Source organism: Schistocerca gregaria, chromosome X (assembly GCF_023897955.1).
Source record: "Schistocerca gregaria isolate iqSchGreg1 chromosome X, iqSchGreg1.2, whole genome shotgun sequence".
Lineage (NCBI taxonomy): Eukaryota > Metazoa > Arthropoda > Insecta > Orthoptera > Acrididae > Schistocerca > Schistocerca gregaria.
In genome coordinates, this window is record NC_064931.1 from 638,528,307 (window position 1) to 638,548,700 (window position 20,394).

The following is a 20,394-nucleotide window of genomic DNA, read 5'->3' on the forward strand; positions in this document are numbered from 1 at the left end:
TCTGTTGCATGCAATGCTTGGAATTCTGTTACTACCATATACAGTCAGTTTATGACGTTTTTAAATTGTAGATATCCATGGAGTATTTGAAGTAATAATGTCTTGATTTAGTCGTCTGGTTTCAATGATGTTTGCAGTCTACTTTTTTTTTCTTTTTACTTTTTGACAACTAGGTTTTAGCAGTTGCAGTACATATAAAATGTTGGTAATTTATTATGTTTTGGATGCTTAAATTTGTAGACCAGTTTTCTTCACAATTTCTATGACAGTATTCATTTGAATACTGATCTAACTTTGCCTTAGGCTAAGTTGTCTGATAAAGCAAGACTATTTTGATTAACATGTTTTAGTGTTTCTGGAGATAATTTAGCTTTTTTTGGTGTGACAGATAACTTGTTTGATTTTATCAGGTTATCTACACATAAATCATAAATTTTGTGTGTAGAGGTTTAGCTTTTTAAAGGCTATGGATGTGATTGCATAATCTTGGTTCATCATCAGGAAATTCTACCCTGTCCCCTTCCCCCCACTCCATGAACCTTCTGTACAGAATTTTTTGTGATATCCTACTTGTTTCTCTCAGTATGCTTTATCTACTGATGTATTTTAATTTTACTTAGTAGAGTAGGAGAAGTGGTGCTACTATTCAGTTGTTTTGCACATACTTTATCTCCCTTTTGTGAATCAGGTTAAAATGTGGATGGATGATTTTTGCTCACACATGTCTTTTGCAGGGGACTGAACATTGCATTTTTATATGATATAACTATATTACATCCCTTGTAGCATTATGAAATAAATGACTATCCATTAGATTGAAATAATTTTGGACTTGCGCTATTTTCCTTTAACTAGAATGTTTTGCCATTGGTTTATGAGGCATGTCAATATAGTGATGCTGTTTTAGATTGGACTGAGGATATTCTCTGGTAAATTATTCCAATCCTCGACTCCTCTTCTGGCTTTAGAATATTTACTGCCAGTGTTATTCCAAGATTTGCGTTCATTTAGTATTGATGAACTGTTCTTCCTTATGTAGCCCATCAGTGACAAGTTGGCTGATAGATGATTTCTACCCATATTGCCTGGAATATAGTAAGCACCTCATGTTAACACACATATATTGTAAAGTGTTTCATTGTTGTTCTAAAGAGGGACATAAGACAGATTGAAGAAGTTACCAAATTCATCTTTCTCCTAATATCCTGGAAATTATAAACATAGGAAAGACTTGTACTTCCTGCATATTAAACAGTTTAATGATTTGCTTTTATGAATATTGCAAGCACCTATAGTGGCATCTTTTTTAGATTCTTTTTAAGCCCATAGTCTTTTGCAAGCACCAACTCATTGTCATCTTGAAAATAGCTTTTCAAATTTTCTTCATATGAAAAACAAGAAAGAAGACAGAAAGTGTAAACATGAAGGATATGATAAGTATATGTTGTAGTCATACTAACATGCTCTCATGAAGCGTAGTGGTGGTGAGGGAAGAAGGGAGGGCATTAGGCTTATAATCAGCTGAAGCTACAAAATACGTTCCAAAGTCAGTGCTTGTCTGCAACCATAATTGTAACCTCTAGGTTTGTCCTTGTGATTTTTATAATACCTTCTGTAAGGTATTTAATCAGTATAACACCATGTTCATCTGACACAACTGTTTTCTGGGCATGGAATTGTAACTTGACATTTTCATTGCTTTCAATACCTTGGTAGAAGTAATTGACTCATAATCTTACAAGTTTTTCAAGTTTACAGGAAACAACCCTTTGGCCATGGCATTTAGTTTCAAAATTTGTGAATTACTTGTAATATTGCTTCTGAAAAAAATGTTAGATACATTGTCAGTTTGCATACATATATTTTGTGTCCAGGTAGCCATGAATGATTATTTTCACTTGTCTCACGCTTACCTGAATCTTTTGATTCACAATTTATTTTTCTATTGATGAACAATGGATATTTTTGGCTGTTGCATCAATTTTATTGCTTATCTCATCATTCACAACTGTTAAGGTTCTCCCACATCAGATAATTCGTAACCCACATCCAAAATTTGTACCATTTAGAGACACGTCAAAAGAGCTAATCCACATATTTACATAAAATTTTTTCGTACATTTATTCTGGCATATTTGTCACGAAAGTCAGGTTTCTGATAATGGAATTGTGATAAACAAAATATTTAAAACTTGTACATTTTGCACTGGGTGAGAAGGTTTTATGTTCTTAACAAAGTTTTCTCTTTTGTCACATATGTTGCAAGTGCCCTTTATGCTGTAAGTGTGATGTATTAATTTGCGTTGTTGGAACCTTCTGAGTGTTTATTAATTCTTTCTTATCCCTTTACCACACATTATTGATTGTACAAGATTGAGGATGAATCTGTAATGATAAAAATATCTGATGATGAATATGTAATGACAGAAATATCATGGACAGGAGCCAAAAAAACTGCCCCTTTGTCTCATATATATATGCTAGTCCTATATACACTCTGTAATCAAAAGTATCCAGACACTTGGCTGAAAATGACTTAAAATTCATGGTGCCCTCATCCATCCATGGAATTCAGTATGGTGTTGGCCCACCCTTAGCCTTGATGACAGCTTCCACTCTTACAGGCACATGTTCAGTCGGTGCGGGAAGGTTTCTTGGGGAACGGCAGCCCATACTTCATGGAGTGCTGCACTGATGAGAAGCATCAATGTCGGTCTTTGAGGCCTGGCATGAAGTTGGCGTTCCAAAACATTCCAAAGGTGCTCTATAGGATTCAGGTCAGAACTCTGTGCAGGCCAGTCCATTACAGGGATTTTATTGTTGTGTAACCACTCCACCATAGGTGGATCATGTTGAAAGATACAGTCACCATCCCCAAATGGTGGGAAGCAAGAAGGTGCTTAAACCATCAATGTAGACCTGTGCTGTAATAGCGCCATGAAAAACAACAAGAGGTGCAAGCCTCCTCCATGAAAAACATCACCCCACCCTAACACCACCTCCTCCGAATTGTACTGTTGGCACTACACACGCTAGCAGATGACATTCACCGGTCATTCGCCATATCCACACACTGCCATGGGATCGCCACATTGTGCACTGTGATTCGTCACTCCACACAACATTTTTCCACTGCTCAATGGTCCAATGTTTGTGCTCTTTACATCAAGCAAGGCATCATTTGGCCTATACCGGCGTGATGTGTGCTTATGAGCAGCCGCTCAACCAAGAAATCCAAGTTTTCTCACCTCGCACCTAACTGTCATAGTACTTACAGTGGATCCTGATGCAGTTTGGAATTCCTGTGTGACGGTCTGGATAGATGTCTGCCTGTTACGCATTATGAACCTCTTCAACTGTCAGCGGTCTCTGTCAGTCAACAGACGAGGTAGGCCTGTATGCTTTTGTGCTGTACGTTTCACATTCCCACTTCACTATTACATCAGAAACAGTGGGGCTAGGGATGTTTAGGAGTGTGGAAATGTCTTGTACAGACATATGCCACAAGTGACACCCAATCACCTGACCACATTCGAAGTCCGTGAGTTCCGCGGAGTGCCCTGTTCTGCTCTCTCACGATGTTTAATAACTACTTAGGTCGCTGATATGGAATACCTAGCGGTAGGTGGCAGCACAATGCACCTAATATGAAAAATGTATGGTTTTGGGGGTGTCCAGATACTTTTGATCACACAGCGTACATAGCATGTATGTAACAAAAACTGGTGTGATTGTTATCAAAGTTATTCATGAGAAAGTCAACTAAAATTTAGATACAATATAATGATGAATTGAACAACTGAGAGAAAGACACAATGTCAGAGTTAATAACTTGCAATGTGCTTCCTCCAGGTATGAGACAGCATAATTAAAGTTATAGCAAAGAGATGATATAAAGTTTTGATCATCTTCACCACAGTCAATAGAATCACTTCAAGGACAACCAAGAAGAAAGTACAAGAAATTACACAAAGAATTAGATTGAGCTAAGCCCATAGCACCTCACTCAAAATACTCACTTCATTGTAAGACATTACTGCTGTGTATATGAAACAGACAGCTGACAATTTATACTGAAATCCAACAGATGTGGAGGATCCACAAATATACAGATATGGGAAACATCATAGCAGAATACCTAAGCTCAGATCCATTGTAACCCAACCATTGATACCACCTCAGGAGAATACAGATAAAAGTCGATAGATTCACCATTAACCCCTTAACTTAACAATATTTTATATTATGTTCCAAAATATAATATTTTTGTTATTAATGAAAAACATCCTATAATGAATGACATTATATTTAGATGTATAAAGACAGCTTTCAAAGCTCAAAATAGTGAGTTACAAAATTTTGAAGATCACCAATAATAAAATTTCGAGTATACTTGTGCACTGGACTTTGACGAAAATATCCTGAAACGTGATGTCATTTTGTAGTTTCTGTGTAGGTGTGGAGTGTAACTGTGTATTACACAATGGTTTTGTTGTGAACTTAAACCTTATAGGAACTGGCTGGAGCACAGTGGATGTATTTATCTCATACTACTGGCAAGCACTTGTCACTCAATTGATGAATGGTCATCCCTTGGAGTATTTAATGAATTAACATGACATTCTTCTTCACTTTCAGGACCATTAAATTCTATGTCAAATTCAGGATCACTGTAGCCATCTTTCTTTGAAAGCACTGTGTAAATGAGAATACAGGAGACAGTCTGAAAGCAAGAGTTTTGTCGTCTACTGTCCAAAGTTGCACACAGTAAAGATGATAACTGGTGGTAACCACCTCAACCAAAACCCAACAGTCAAGCTACAAATATAGTACCACTCTCTATGCGCCAAACTCTCAACTTTCAGTGCTGAAACACATATAAGCAGTGTTTTATTGTTTCAAAGGTCGTTCCTTAAGTTGCCGGAGTATACTTGGGATTCTAAATTTCTCTTAAAACAATGAAAATGAGATAATTCAGCATTTTAAGTTAAGGGGCTAAGAAAAAATATTAGGAAATGCTTAAAAAAACAGTACTTAAGCCTTGTAAATAATGTGAGGGCCTTTCAGTAAGTAATGCAAAACTTTTTTAAGTAGGTTGTTTTTATTCAAGATTCCAGTACACCATGCTATTTGGTTACAAAACCCTGTTTTTCAACAAATCTCCATTCAATCCAACAGCCGTACCCCACCTTACTGTATGTCCACATAGTACCACACTACTGGTCAACGTTGGAGCCAACATCTTGCTGCATCAGTAACCTCCCCATCATCCAAGTACTGCTTCCTGTGGAGTGCAGCCTTCATTAGGGCAGACAGGTGGATGAGGAAAAAGTTCAGTGAAGTTTTGTGAGCTGATCTCATAAGGGCAGACTTACATGAGACCTTGTGTTGTCATGGAGGAGGAGAAGTTTGTCTGCATTTTTGTGGTGATGAATACGTTGAACTTGTTTCTTCAGTTTCCTTAGGATAGCATAACTCTGGTTGCCCAGCTGGCATGTGGGAGATTGAACAGGTTTGTACAACCTTGTTATGATGATGACAGACACCTCACCCAATGACTCCCTGTGCTTCTGTCCACTCCAAGGTCTCCATAGACATTCTGCAAGTGCTTTTGGATGTCTGCAATGCTCTGGTTTTCCACCAAAAGAAACTTAATGACAACTCTGCTTGGAATGCACTTCTGTTACAGACGTCATTTTGAAGGCTACCTATAGTGCTGCCACCTATCTGAACTTCATGAAATTATAGGGGCCTGTAGCAGAAATTTCCACAATGTCCTAGAACGTTTTTTTTTATTTTTCAGTGGAAATTAGCCAAGAAAAAAAATGGTGTATTACTTATAGCATGCCCTTTGTAGATGAGAGTGAGGAGGAGGAGATAGACAGACAGAGGGAAGAAGAGATGGACACAGAGAGAGAGGAAAGAGGAGGTGTGTTCCGTATATGCGTCAAACACATAAGCAGGTGAAGCCGCAGGGGAAAGTTTACAATGAAAGAGATGGTCTTATGTCCATTCCACAGATTCTAAGTAAAGTGGTTGTCGTGTATGGAATAAGTCAAAAGAATTTTGAACATATTTTCATATAAGAAGGAAGAACAAACTTGCCACTAAACATGTGAATATACAATAAACTGAGATGCATAAGGTAATTCTTAGGCCATTGTAACCATTTATCATCAAATAAAAAATCAGTTTACAATACATATTTAAATTTATCATGATACTGCATTAAAGATATGTAGAAGTCAGATTTTACCTAACAGTGATGTTATTTGCTATTGTTAACAAAACATAAATTAATCGGTTGAATTAAGTAGTTGACCACCAATAAATCCTTTAGGCTCCACTTCAAGTGAATGTTTTTGTAGTTAAACTTTTTATGGGTGCTGAGAAGTTATTGAAAATTTGTGTTTCTGCATAATGTACACCTGTATGTGACTATGCTACGGTCGCAGGTTCGAATCCTGCCTCGGGCATGGATGTGTGTGATGTCCTTAGGTTAGTTAGGTTTAAGTAGTTCTCAGTTCTAAGGGACTAATGACCACAGCAGTTGAGTCCCATAGTGCTCAGAGCCATTTTTTTGTATGTGACTAAATCTTTATAAAGATTATTCTGACTTCTAGTACTGATCCCACAACCTGAGTTGTTGGTTTGAAAAATATGTACGTAATGTGCGACAAATATCATCAAGGAATAAATGTATTGGGAAGCAGTAGTTATATCCTCAGTTTCTTGAAGAGACCTCTGCCAGATGTTCTCGAGTTGATACCACAAATAATCGATAGTATACTCAGAAAACATCAGCGTAGCTTCTTAATAAGGTACTTCAAAGAAATTTTAATTTTTATATCATCTGAATTGCTGGTAAAGATTTGCTTAGGCAGTAAGGGAGATGAAGGACTCTCATGTGATAAAAGCAATCGAGTGATGTAAGCACGTGTGAAACAAAAAATTGCTTGCAAACGAATGTGGATAGTAGTGTAAATGTTTAGTCCAAGTCAGGAAACTAAATTGTGGAAAAATTTCAGAGACATAACAAAACAAGAGATTTAAATATAGGAGAAACATTTCTCCCAAGAATATAGTCAAAACGTGTAAACATTTGAATAAAACCGTGTCTTCAAAACAGCTCTGATATTCAAAGTTTTGACATAAAATTGAGAACATCTAACAAAAATGTGCTGCACAAACAAAGGATACCTAAAAGCTGTCTTGACTCACTGAAAGGTTCAACTGAGTAGAATGTATTCCTTGACTCACTAAAAGGTTCAATTGAGTAGAATGTATTCTTGTCCTGTTCCTAAATATAAGACAAGTCTCTAATATGGTGTGGTATAATGGCATTATCTTAAGTTGCACATACATACATACAATAGTCCTTGTTCCATAGATCATGAATATGACATTTTGTAATGATGTGGAACATGTCATTTTAACACAAGTTTTCTTTGCACAAATTATTATTATTATTATTATTATTATTCTCCAACTGAAACTCTGTCCTTAATCTCATCTGAGCCAGTAAAGGGTGGATGAAAATATGCTAGAAGTAGAATCCTTTGATGTGTTCGCACCTAGGTCAGAGGTAGCACAAGGATCTACAGCTCCCCTCATCCTTTTGTACTCTAGATATAACTAATGTTCCACTGCCAGGCAAGGGAAATAAAACTGTAAAGAAACACACTGTGTATCAGTGTGCAAAATTCTGAGCAAAAGCAATAAAGCATGATATGACAAGCTACTTGATGACTCTAGAGACACGTACTAAAAAATGGCGTTGTGACTATAGCTCAGCATAGAAACCACTAAAATCCACAATCAGGGGGCTTAGCTCCATGACACAGTCAAAGATCATTTTCTCAAAATCACGCACACACTTAACAGAAAAGCAAACAATAGGGTTAACTTAGATGATGAGATCTCAATCCACAGACACTACCTCATCCACATGTGTGTTGAAATATAGGGTGGGCAAAATGAAACTGTCCAAGATGTTTACAATGAGAGGATAAAGGATTGACTTTTGTTAATGAACATCACAGAAGATGCTAGAAATGGCTACCATTGAGTGATGATGTAGAACTGAGTCACACATAGCAGCTCTGCCCTAGGGGTAGCAACAATAGAATTTTAAATGTTCTGCTGTAGCTCTTCAGTGTGTGGGGATTATTTGAGCACACATGGCACTTTCATTTGACCAACAAATAAAAATCACTGGGATATAGATCAAGTGACCTATGTCTCCAGGAGATTGCACTGCCTCTGCTGATTGTCCTCTCCCCACTGAACACTTCATGCATATGAGACGAAGTTGTTAAGGTGGTGTGTGCTGTTGCTTCATCTTGCTGAAAATATCCAGCCAGTTGTTAATCTTCTGTGAATTGATCCACTATGGATTAAGCAGTGTTTGGACATACCAGTTTGTATGAACAGTTTGGCAAAAGAATTTTATTATGATGTGGACAGCAAATATTATGATGAAACACCAATCTTGAGACTATGCAGTGGATCTTCAAAGTAGTGATGGAGATTTTCTGCTGTATGTACTTTGAGTTCACATACACGGATAGGATGAACCGGGCTTAATCTGAAGAAATGAAAAACTGACGATCCAGAAATCCTGATTCCACTTCGCTCAGAAACCATTGGTGGAACCTAACACATCAAAGTTAACCTGGATGCTATAACTCATGCACAGCAGTAAATTTCTGCAGATACATATGCAGGTCCTCTTCATTAATGTTTAAACATAATGATTTCTTAGTTCCCATTTGCACAGCAAAATGTTGAGATTACATTGGAATTTGTTCCAGGATTTTCTTCACTCAGTAATTTTTAATCTTTGCAGAGTCTGTTTGATGCAATTTTTCCACAAAGTTTTGCATTGCATACTTTGCTGGAGGCTTTGCCGAAACATTTCCAGCCTTCAATTCTTGTGCAAATAGTTCCATACACGTTTTCCACGAATCGGGCTTTTGCATAACACTCAAAAATGAACAAATGCTGTTTTATAATGAGCTCTATTTTGTGTTGTGTTCAGCTGGTCACTAAACACATCTGGTCCTCTCAATCACTCAAACATAATGACACAGTGAACTACTTGTGAAAGAGATTGCAGGAGGTGCACATTTGCAGATGTGTGACAGGAAATGATTGGTACATGAGATCATGGTCCTGTTCATTTTTTATGTATGACTAATAGTTTATGTGTAGTGAGTGAGAATATGAAAATCTCACATGTGGTTTATGAATGCCAGACATAACATTGCGTGTCGCATAAAACAATGTTGGTAGGGGCAGTTGCATCACCCTGTTGTAACCTCAAAGATTGAAAAGAATTCTTTAAGGGAGTTGTACTGTCTGTGCACCTCATTTTGTTTGCCATCAGCTAGCTTTCAAATTCAAGATGCTAAACAATGCTACAATGCTAAAACTAGGTAAGGCATAAGACATAGTGGAAGCTGGACAAAGGAATGAGAGCCTTACTGTCACTCTTGATTACTACCTGCACCTCTGTGGCACCTCACTGCTTTCTAAAGCTTGTGAATCTCAACTATCACATACAATGGTTAATTCTTGTTCTACCATTTCCTGTTATATTTGCTTATATGCTATTCCTTTGTGCTCTTTACTCTGTGCAAGTAAAGAAGGAAGTCTGGTATCTAAAGATGGAATGTGATTAGTTTTTATTTGTCAGTGGAGCTGATCCCACCTTGTGTGTTGATGAGCAAGTCTTTTATCCAGCTTAACATGGTTGGTACATATTTATTGCCTTTTCTAGATATATGTTGTACGAAAATGTATGTTCAAAACATTCATTGATCATTTTAGAGGAAGACATGAATTTTATGTAGCATTTGCATTAGATCACGCCAACATGTTGATGTCTGTTTAGTAGATGCTCATATCTAAAAACTTAATGTGTGACATTTAAATTGCAGCCAGGACTGATATTTCCTTAATGCACCTTCTGATCTCTGTTAATTTGTGTTGATTTCAGTTGGCGGGATAGGTGGAATGGATGGTGACACCTATCAGTTTGCTGATTGAATTGGTGAAATCAAGGTTGCAGCACCTGAAAATTTGTGAGGTCATCTTGTCATACAAAGTTTTGATCTGAGAATACCTGCGTAGTAATCAGCCCTTGCAGTACTGTAGGAAAATTTTGTATAGCTACTCTATATTTGGAAACCAGCAATAAATGTGCTCCTGAGCATCAAGCACAAATGTGAATGGAATTATGCTGTGTCTGAAATTAGAGTAATTTTAGTAGTAACAATGATAATGATAACAACGATGACAACAATAGTGGTAAGAATGTATGAAATATGTTGTGGGTCCACTGCTGTAAAGTATCAGTGACAGTCATGTGGAAATATGGCTAATTAATGTTAAAACAGTCTGTCCTTTTATGAAAAATAGTTTCGTTATATATATTTAAATTCTTTTGCCGGTAGCTCTGTTTACTTCAGTTGTAACATTTATATATTTTCCGTAGACTTACTTCTGCATTTCAACTACAAAGAGTAGTAACTCTATTGCTGTTCCCCCACTTATATTCATTTAGCATAAAATTTAGTCATATTTCCGCATTAACATGCTCACTATATCATTTATGTTTGAAAATGTTTGGTTTACTGTCATAAAATTTCATAAGGTTGTGAATAATTCACACTTCCGTTGCTACTAAAATCAGTAGACCAGGTACAATATACAGTGATTTTGTTTTGGTTTGAGAGTGTTATAGTTTTTAAATATGGTACTTTATCATCAGTAAAGTATCATATCCATGCTGAGTTTACTTAAATATTCTCTGTAATTGTGTTTTTTGTGTAACAAAATGCCATCTTGTAGCTCTGCATCATTGAAAGATGTAGTAATTTGTTTCTATTTGCCACAGTTCTCACAGAAAGGGAACCACATTTAGAACAGATTTGACAGTCAATAATGAAGGAATTTTTGGAATTCTTCCTTTACTTCTCTCCGTAGTTTTAAGTCCAATCACTCCACACAGGAACAAAGTGCCTTATAAGCTTGAGCTGCTGCTGCTGTTGCTGCTGCTCCAGCTTTGTAATTTGTTTTTACCCCAGTCTGTGTGTTATTGTGATAGAAAATTTGTTGCTTTACTTACATACACAGGTGAAAGTTAAATGTAGCAGTTGCCAGACATGTTTTTGTATGACTGAAAACTTTTTATTTTCATGTAAATGTTCTCTTTGTTCTTAATTAATGTGAAAAAGCAATAATGCATTTAATTGTAGTTATTTTCTTATATATTTCTTTATTTTGTAAACCACATCATGAAGGAAAAAGGTGCAAATGAAAAAAGCTGTAATAAGTCCCTGTTCCCATTTCTTTCTGTTTTAGAGGGCATACTGTATCAATGTGGCATAAATATTTGCTAATGAGACCAAACTGTACTATTATTGAGACATTTACAATTCAGTCACTGCATTATTTCATGTAGCCGCGATATTTTAGGTAATCACCAGGCAATAAAATTTATTTGGACATTGGGAAACAAGAGTTTTGCAGGTGGAAACTTTACTCTGACATTTCTCTCTCCACATTTGTGTCTCACTTCATCCTTGACTGATTGTGGTATCATTTTGGCATTAACTTTCCTGCAGCATTAATTCTGTTCTCTGCTTAATTTTGTGTTCTGATTTTCTTGGTTTAGGTGATCTCATGTGTCACTGCTCCTCCTCCTTCTTCTGTTCAGTTCTTGCAAGATTTTATGGTTGTAACCAATCATTATTAATTTGAAGCACTTTATTTTTCCTTGTTGTGTGTCATGTTCATGAAGTTGTTTTCTTATCATCTTTAGCTTCTCACCCACCAGAGGTACCTTTTATGCTTGCTTTTGGTAGTTTAATTTCTTTGCTACTTGGTAAATGTCATGACATTGCATTTTTATATGGTCTGATCAACTGTAACCTGTCAAATAATACTTGGTTGTTGCAGTTGTCTCTGTCAATTGCATGATTTGTTGGATAGACAAACAATGATTTAAATTCTTGTGCTCCTGAGTAGACATACAAAAACTGCTTAGTGAATAAAATGCATTTGTCCACCACTGATTATACCAGTTCTTTGAGAAAAACTTACCATAAAAGTTTCTTTCACTGAAGTACAGATTCACAGAATTCAAACCAGTAGATCAATATTTTAACACTACACCATAAATTTTCTGTCATTGTTTTCTCATCATATTGTGTATAAATAAACCTGGCACTGACAGTCCCTCATATATGATGTGTTTGCATTTCAAATAACTAAAGTTGTGACTGTACCTTTGTACCTTTAGTAAACTTTTGAAGTGTGTTCCGCTGCTGTCCCCCCCCCCCCCCCCCCCCCCCCCCTCTCCCCATCTCTCTGCCCCCAGATGTTACGTATATTGGGAGGAGAGTGGCAGATACAATATTGCCCACCATCAGTAGAGATTTATTCCACTTATTGCAAATTATTAACTTGATTACATGCATGACATGTTTATACCCTAGAATGCCACGCTTACTACTGTGTGTTCTTGCTGTGAAATGGTTCTTTTTATTTGCAAGTTCACATGGAATTCAGTATTCCATTAGTTCTTGTCAGAGGTATTATACGTGTAGTAATAACTAGCCACTAAATACACTATGCTGCTGAAAATTCAAACTTAGGAAACAACATCAAAAGTTGAGTGTGTGGGCAAGGATGAAAGTCACTAATGCTTTTAATGGAAGAATAAATTTCATATAGTATTGTATCATAGAGGACTGCACAATTCACCCGTCCCAGCTAGCAATAAAATAAATGATAATTAATCAAGTCATTGGTGTGATGTTAATTGTATTAGTTAGGACAAATTACAAATCTATGCAGCCATTTTTATATCCAGAACAATGTGTCAAAAGATTTGCTAATGAATTTGAAACCACTGAGTGTATACTTGGTGAAAAACACCAAAGAAAGTGGGGAGGAAGGTGAGGAGATTAATGGTCTCTTCTTAGCAATATTAACAGCAGGGAAGGTATAACAAAAAAGAGGAAGTGGTGTTTCATTTGCAGTTGAAACATAAGCATCATTGAAATATTAGATCATTATTACATGTATGTGGTGATAGGTATGCAAGCCTCGAACTTATTGGGGGTGAGGGGACCTAAAATATATACTAAAATCTGATGATATGTAAACACCTTTCTTTCTGAGCTCTGAGTTCAATTTCAGTTGTCATTTTACAAAAATAAAGTAATGAATGGTGATTTTGTTGCTTCTGATACATTTTGTTCTATAGAACATACATACTTGATTGGACAAGCAGGCAGTTGAAAAATCCTTATTATGGTATTTTAATCTTCAGTGACTAGTAAAAATAACATTTATTTTTTGTTTATCTTTTTTAAAATCATATGCTGCGTTCACAAAAAGCATGAACTATAAAAACTGTATGGTGGTTGAAGTTTTGAATGAAATCCAGTCACGTATCAGACATTACATAAGTTTATCTTTCTTATTTTATTTTAATGTTATGCAGGCTGAGCCATAACTGTATCTGTTAGATAAATGGAAAAAATACCTTAATTAATAATTTCTTACCTTAGATATCTGTGCCCTGTTTCATCCTATTCTATTTCATTTTCATTGTGTTTGTAGGGAGAGAGGAAGAGGTGAGGTAGAAACAACTTGTTCCTCTTAATCTTTGTCAGTCTTTTACATTCTGAAAGTACTTTTTTACATTCTGAAAGTACTTTTAATACATTTACATAAATAAATACTTCAAGCATATGGTGAAAATAATATAATTTATATTTGGCAGTATTCATTGACTGGCATCAATGAGAGCATTCATGGATCCAGCTTCTCAATTTTTATGCAAATTGCAAGAAGTGATGATTTTTCAGACTGTGCAACATAAATTTACTTCTACATTTTGAATGAAGGTCTCTAGCCAAATATTGTAAAAATTCAAGTAGATTGCGTGTTAAATGTAACATTGGTTCTTCCTACCTCTAGCTATGTTCTAATTGTAACTGGAAACAATAAAAATGAAAAAGGAACTAATTAAACAATAAAGAAAAATGCTAATAGCCACTAATTTAAGTCAGTATATATGAGGTCCATTGACTGATTACAGCTTTTTTTGTTTGTACGAAATGATTTTTCGAAATGATTTTTCTCAAGGTACACTTACTGGAGACAGCAACTGATAAGCCTGTGTGCAACTAACCATGAGTTTAGGTTATGCACAGAAGTCTAGCAGGTATTCATGTGCTTTCTGAAAAGTAAGGAATGTAGCTGCATCACAACAGCACATTTGTACTTATAAGCAATAATCATTTTCAAAACTTCACCCATTTGTTAACAATGACTTCCTCCTCTCATTTTTCTTTGATATTTGCGTTTCATTTAAAGTTTTTTTTCCCCAAAACAAAATGCTAAATTGGTTAATATGGTGCTACAGGTTTCCCCCCACAGAAAGTGTCTTTCTGTTTCACAGAACATCGCTACAGTATTAGCTCTCCAGCCCAGTGCCTTCAGAATGCAATAACACTGTGATTAGTAAACAGCAGATATGTAGAAACATTTTTGTGTGTTTGTATGAAATTCAGAAATAGTGAGGTTTTTCTCAGACATTATGATTATTCATTTGGAATGTGTGTTTGGTGAGTGTTTGTGATATGAGAGTTTAGTATATACATACAACATCAGTGATATTTCTTTGATGTGTAAGGAAATATTGGAGTGTGTGGAAGTTTTGCAGTTGTAACATAGAATATTTTGGCATAAAACTAAATTTGAAATGTTCCTGTCTCAGAAACTTTCTGTTTTTGCCACATATAAGGTTCTTATTTATTATTAATGTAGAAATTACAAATACAAATAATTGGCTTTTTTCTTGTATGTTACTTAATTGATTGCGCTTTAACTATTGTGTAATATCTGCAGTTCAGAATTACATTTAGTAATTGTTGTTTACCAGTTTTATAATTTTCTGGGGGACCAAAAAGCAATGTTCTCATGTATGTTTATGACTCTCTGGCCAGATTTCAGTTGCTTCAGGTAATCACAAAGAAATTTTGCAGATTCAGTGATCTCATTTTCAGAGTTCTCTAATTAAAAACTACTAGGTAAAACGGAGAGGCAGCTGTAGCCACTGTAATATCCCATTTTTGAGGTGTAGGTAGGAGTCTGTTCAGAAAGTATGTGATGAAATAGATCTCTGTGCTGTCTTAGAGTATCCAAAGAGCAGCCAAACTAAAGTGCCAAGAAAAGTTTGTGTGAAAGAAAATGGGATAAAAGTAAATTTTCTTGAAGGACATTGCTTTAAAAATGGTTCCACATGTACACATCTGCAGTGAAATAAATATTATTCTCATTGTTCAATGTGTTTTATGGTACCATGTTGGTATAATTGGAAAGCTGCATCTATATAGTACCAAATCTACCATTGTGAGGACAGAATTCCAAGCTCCAATAGGTTCTAAAATACCTAGTGCAATTGAATGTATTGCAGAGTACCTTTTTAGTTGGAGTTATGATTTTAGACACATCAGTGGGCCTTTAAATAATTCATCACTTTTTTATGAATTATCTGAAACTGTATATTTGTAAATTATTTTCATAGTCCTTCAGATACAGCTCTCAGCTCAGCACTATAAAGTTTACTACTGGGAGAACGAAATGGCTTATGTCATAAGTTATCTACCCATACATGCACTTATGTTTAGAATGGCTCAGCACTGTAAAGTTTGTTACTATAGAACCGAATGGCTTACTTCATAAGTTATCTACCCTTCCATGCACTAATGTTTAGAATGAAAGTGTCTCATAGATCAAAGTGTCTACATAGACCTGCCTCATATTAGATAATTACAAATCTTCCTTTTCATACTTATTTGCTTATGATTAAAATCCATCTAGATAAAGGTGAACCATTTTGGCTTTGCATATCAATGCTGTTAAGAGGCTGTGTTGGTTTATTTTTGTAAATTGTCGAGATTGAAGGTGTTGAGATGTATTGTGAAGGACGAAGCAAGAAACATTGTAATTGGTGGCTGGAGGGGGGGGGGGTTACATGTTGGGTATATACATTAATAAATTTATCTGGCAGTTGATGGTTCTACAACAGAGCAGTGTTTTAAAGTCATTAAATTTTCTCATGTAAGATCCCATTTTGTTTTCTAAATATGTAATAGAGTAGGTGTTATTACAGTATATTAATTTTCTTACATTAAAATTGCTACAAAAAGTCAGTTTAAACACCCAAAAGACTTTACTTTATTTTGTAGGGTTTTGCAGATTAAAAACTGTGTTGCACATGGTGATGGGAACATGGTGTGATAATTGACAAGCAAAGTTATACATTTAGAAGTACTTCATGCAATTAAATTTCCAATCAAGAATGCTCAGCTTTTATAATTAACAACTGATGACACACAAATACCTATGAGAACATCAGACTAATTCAGTAAACATCTCAGTGAATATCTGGGTACTGAGCACAAAATCAGCCTGATGTATAGAGGGAACATCTGCAACAGGAACACAAGAAGTTTATATAAAATTAAAATAGAGCAAATAATTGAGTTGAGGAAGCATTATTTGTTTTGATTTTTGATAGTTTTGACAAACTTTGTGCACTAAAACATGTTGTATCCTCTGTTAATTCTAGAAGAAGCAGATCTAAAGGCCAACACATTGAATATTTCAATTGAATGTGGAGTATCGTTTGTGAAATGCCATGGAAAGTCTTAATTTATATTCTGCTGTCCTCCCCTCCTCCACTTCACCCCACTTTCCAAAATCTATCTGCCAGTGTGATTTATATATGTTTTTAATCTGGCAATATTTTTATGTCCTCATACTGTAATTAAGGTGCTCTGGAAAAGGGTCACGGAAAATGTATTAAATACCTGTGGTGTTCTGCTAAACAAGTATCAGTTTTGGTGATCTCTGTTTTATGATATTGAAGAGGTTCCCATTTTAGTCATATTTACATTCATGAAAAAGTCAGTATATAACATAATTCTTACTTGCACTGCAGGAAAATAATATCTGTTAATAATTCATAATTTTCATGAATTTTTATTTTTTCTCTTTGGTTTTAAGTAACTGGTATTCATTTTTCTGTAATGGTAGTATTTACAGAAAGACATTATATCAGCAGCATAAATATATCTATTATATTTTACGGCAAACGCCAGTTTCGCACAGATTTGGTTTCTTGGTTTTGTGTACAACAGTTTATCTGTATTCTGGAACTCAACTGAGGATAATACAGATAATTAATACCCTCCATTAGTCATAATACATAATTTCACACAATTCTTCGAATTGACAATGTTCTCAAAGAACATTTGTGGTATTGGGAACCGATTTTATTTTATGCACAGCTGTACATTGGCTTAACTTTGTATTCAGCTGTTATTATCATCAGTTGTTGCTGAAACAGTTGTCATGTAATGATTTATCTGATTACATAATTAGTTCTAATGATGGGTGTGGTAACAAAGCTGCAATTATGACTGGAAATGATTTGCTAGTTGCATAGAGATCTATGCTATGGGGAAGTGTCAAAGGCAGAAACCTTTGTTTTTTCCCCACAAATTTGTTTTAGACATCTCCAGAAAGTGGTAAACCCATTACTTTGGTAGATAAGATTCCTGTTCAAAAATGCAAGGATACCACTTAATATGAATAACAAAGTGGTATGTACCAGCATGATAATTGCAATAATAACTGCAAAGGTTCTCAGTGTTGCATAATCAGTTCCCGAGCTTTTAAGAAGGAATGTTACTTCAGGAAGACTTACGAAAGAGGAAAATTGAAAGTAAAGCTTCACTAAGCATGTACTTTGGCTTTGAAATAAAATGTGATGGCTGTTAGGCCATACCGCAACCATCATATTGGTTTATGTGCCAGTGTCTCCTTTCTATCATTCTCAGAATTATTGCATCTCACTTTTCTGGGGATGGAGAGTTAGTCTACTGATGTCTGTTAACATAAATGGTGACTTCATTTTTTTTATTACTTTTCACATTCAGTTTTAAATATGTTTGGAATTTAATCCTGCCAGATATTCGCAACCCACAACTCATATTCATTCTTCTGAAACACTGGCAAGAATGAAATGAGAATATGAATGTGTGTAAAAATTGAGCTGGGGCTGGTTTGGAGGATGAGGATGAACTTGTTTCATTGTTTCTGTAGGTACAAAATTAAATAGGGCTTGTACTTAAATGAAACACCCTTACTAAATTCTAGTGCCTCAAAACACGAGGAAATGCAAATCAAAACATGCAAGCCACTAATGTGCCTGTTAGTCGAGCAACTCTCTAACAACAGTATACATTTGTATATTTAGTTTGTCTAAATATCCCAGAAACAATACTTGCTCATTGGCTTACCATTTGACATTTCCATCTTCATACCAGTTGCAGTGTCACTGGTTGATTGCTAGTACAAATTATAAATGTAGATTGTGTAATTGAAGGCAATGACATAGAGATCTCTTCTGCTGATTTTGTATAATAAGGAGAGATCAGTGTGTTTTACTGGATCATTGTGTTTATGAATTAACAGTTTTATCACCTAACCCATAAAAGTTATTGATAGACAATGTTTATTATTTGTTACAAACAACAGCAACATTTTCTTTTGCGGTATTAAATGTTACCAGCAATTTGTATTCAGTATTATTTTGTTGTGTGATGTTGAACATAACTTTCATTGTATCTCCCCATGTTGGTGTTAACATTATTGGCAATATGTACATAATTTTGAAAGCCATTGTTAGCTATATTATTTGCTGCAGAGATACTTACTTTAAAATATCAGACTTAATTTTTCATGGTTTGTAGGCTGTTGTTTTGGTTTGGTTATTTTTATTTTTTACAAGTATTTAATACAAGCACTGAGTTTGTGCTTTTGTAACTTATATTTGTTTCACACAGCTGTTTCTACTGAGGAGCGTATAATTTTGTTTTTATTTAATTAGTTTTATCAGTGTGACAGTATCCTGCAGATAATGTAAATTTGAATTTGGAACTTGTGTCTGTAAAAATGCAAACCTAATGTACTTTAAGTTATTTCATTTGAAATGTTAATCTATTTAAAGCTGCAAATTTTCTGTGACACTATAAGAATTTTAAAATACTTTCAGAACATCTGAATCATAACAGAAAAAGAAAGGAAAGTGTTGAGGCTGACTGGTTATATACTTTCTCAAGAGCAAGAATTTGCTCAAACTGTTATATAAAATATGTTTTATATATAACCATGTGTTGTTTTATTTTCCTTTGTAGAAATACCTACATCCTTTTCATCTCTCATTAATTCTCACTAATATGCTACTCAGTTGGCACCAGTTACGAAACAGTAAAATATGTTTACAAAAATAATTCTTCATACATGCAGATTATGCTAGATGATGCAATAATAAAACATTAGATTTACAGTCACAAATTTTGTGTGTTGAACATCTGTATATGGATTGGGAGCTGTTTCATTTCTGTAAAGTAGTATGACATTTACAATAGCAATTTCCTTGTTTGTCGCTAAGCCATTGTGAGATGATTACCAGTTTTAAGTAACTTGATTTGATACAGCTTAAAACTAGAACCAAAACATTATGCATAGGGGCAATTTATTCTGTTTTGAGATTGGCCTTCATACATTTTAAAAGTAAGTACTTAAGAATTTTATGTACAAGGTGCTGATAGTACTTAATCTTCTAGCAACAGTGGTGTGAATGTAGATGCAGACTCATATTAAGTAAGATTGTGACAATTTTTCTTTTACCTGAAAGACCCTATAATGGCACTACCAGAACTTGACTTCAACCACAATACCTTTTCTTCTTCAAGTTCTAGGTGCTTTCAAATTATTGCAGATTTTCTCAAATTAAGTTTGTATTTCTTGGTTTGCTTGCCATTCTTCCATGGCCATCACATCTCACACAGGATCAGACATGTTTCTCAAGATTTTTCCCTCAGAAATTATTTCTAGTCGTCCACCTGTATGATACTCAAAGTCTCAGTTCATGTGACACCACTGAAAAAAGAACTTTGGCAAATGATTGACACAAAATTCTCAAGAAAATAAAAGAAATAGGATTTCACATGGCAGAAAATTGTGTTTCACGTATCTATACACCTTCAAGGCAAATCTGAGGTGGTGGGAATGTTCAAACGAACATGTCTGCTTGCAGACCCCTGACAACAATGGGTGGATGATGCTATATATATTACCAATGACAGTTTGAAGTTAGATATACCTTAATGAAAACTGCACAAGACAGAATTTACTGGAATTAGATTAAGAGATGAGCCCACAATATTAAAATTCAAGGAACCTCATGAATCCCGATTCATATTTATGGTTCATCCATGGTATTTCTGGCGTACTACTACT

At 35.1% G+C, this 20,394-nt stretch overlaps 1 protein-coding gene across 1 annotated transcript in view; it reads left to right on the top strand.

Moving 5' to 3' along the window:
- LOC126299246 (uncharacterized) overlaps positions 1-19,258 on the top strand; it is a 389,842-nt gene extending 370,584 nt beyond the window's left edge. Inside the window, exon 12 of the mRNA XM_049991034.1 lies at positions 10,001-19,258. The gene's annotated coding sequence lies outside the window, so the exon portion shown is untranslated. The remainder of the gene's footprint in view (positions 1-10,000) is intronic.
- Positions 19,259-20,394: the final 1,136 nt, after the last annotated feature.